The sequence below is a fragment of the Alosa pseudoharengus genome, unplaced genomic scaffold (assembly GCF_046254945.1).
Source record: "Alosa pseudoharengus isolate Yale_2024_CS ecotype anadromous, Long Island Sound unplaced genomic scaffold, YU_APseudo_1.1 YU_APseudo_1.1_scf_11, whole genome shotgun sequence".
Taxonomy (NCBI): domain Eukaryota; kingdom Metazoa; phylum Chordata; class Actinopteri; order Clupeiformes; family Clupeidae; genus Alosa; species Alosa pseudoharengus.
Window position 1 is genome coordinate 37,316,530 of NW_027468576.1, and position 2,074 is coordinate 37,318,603.

Consider the following 2,074-nt stretch of genomic DNA (forward strand, 5'->3'; position numbering starts at 1 on the left):
CAGACAGGCCAGTAGGCAGAAAGCTGAAGAGGCCGGCAGGCAGACAGGCCAGTAGGCTGGACACAGATACTGGGAAGTGAAGTCAGGGGATCAATTGTTCTGTACAGGAGACCCACTGTATCCAATTGAGCGGGTCTCCATGGCGATGCTGAGGTCACGCTGGCCTTGCTGAAGGGGCAGGATGGCAGTGTGCCCACTGTGAGCTGGGCAGATGGGCCGTGACCACAGCCAGATTGGCACACACACACACACACACACACACACACACACACACACACACACACACACACACACATTTTAGATACTTTATTCAATTCCACATTACAAGTAAATTTTCATTAGGAATCAAATGTTTTGAATGATCAAACAGATTTAACCACATCAACACATTGTTATGTATGACAATACAATCTCAGGGGTACAGAAAACATCTCCTTTTCCAAATAAACATGCTTCCTATAATGGCTGAAATTGAGCAGTACTTTACCAACTGTTTGGTACACAAACACATAGACACACACACACACAGACACACACATACACACACAAACACACAGACACACACACACTCACACACACAAACACACACACACACACCACACACACACACACACAAACACTTTCTCTGTAATGGCTGGAGGGAGTAGACACAGAGAATTAGTGAGCAAATAAGAACACTTAGAGCCTTGTTGCTCACACACACACACACACACACACACACACACACACACACACACACACACACACACACACACACACACACACACACACACACTGCCAGCCAGTCCTCCAGTCCTGTTCTGACCTCCATCCGTGGGATGGGGCTATGGTGTATTGATGTGCTGCAGACTGCATGTGTTTATTTATGCATGCATGTGTTAGTGTGTGTGTGTGTGTGTGTGTGTGTGTGTGTGTGTGTGTGTCAGGTAGCCCATATGGCTATGTGTCAGGGAGTGAGGTGGGGGAGTGTTGACCTTGCAGCAGTGTGTTTTTCTCCGTCCTCCGTGGACTCTGCGTCTCCTCCGCGTGTGTCTCTGCGTCTCCTCTGCGTGTGTCTCTGCGTCTCCTCTGCGTGTGTCTCTGCGTCTCCTCCGCGTGTGTCTCTGCGTCTCCTCCGCGTGTGTCTCTGCGTCTCCTCCGCGTGTGTCTCTGCGTCTCCTCCGCGTGTGTTCCCAGTGAATGACCATCTTCACGTCTCAGAGAACTCGGGACTCGGGCAGTAAACAGCCGCCAGCGGACACAACTCTCCTTTTGCCTTTTTATTGGATTCATTACGGACTCCAAACAGCACGCACTCTCTCTACGTCCTCTCTGACCTCTGACCTCTGACCTCTGGGCTCATGTGGACGTTCTCCTTCTCGACCACGTGTGGACAGCATCACTTTATAACCCTTCTTTTCTGTTGTCTGTGAAGCTCCAGTTTGAACCTAATCTCATCTCATCTAACCTAATCTAATCTAATCTAACCTCACCCAACTAAATACCTCCTCCTGCTGGCCGACTGCGCTAGGCCGGTTCTACCCCGGATGTTGCCTGGATCCACAGAACAGGGTCCAGTACGGGGGCAGAACTGGTTCTAGCGTGGTCTGTTCTTGGGGAACCTAACCTGTTCTCCCGGTTCTGGGGGAACCTAACCTGTTCTCACCCTCTTCTGGGGTAACCTAACCTGTCCTAACCCTAAGTAGCCGATCCTAACCTGATAAAGAGGTGTCCCATGCTGCTGCCCCCCCCCCCCCCCCCACACTCCTTAACCCGTAACAATTAACACTCAACTTAACTCCTTCTAACCTCTCGACCTAACGCCCCTTTAAACTCCTACAAAGTGCTAAACTGGCCTCTAAACTGGAGAGATCCCCGTCCCAAATGCTTTGCCTGATTCTTGATGTCTTAGCCATGATGAGGAGGAGTGGAATTCTGACACCCCATCTGAGCTGGGTTCTGCTCATGCCCCATGTGCTCATGGGTATTGTAGTCCATGGGCTCCACGACGCCTCGCTAATATAGCACTTCATGCTAACGGGGCTGTTCTTGTACGCAAGCTCAGTTATGGTTGAGATTGGGGGAATGTGTGTGG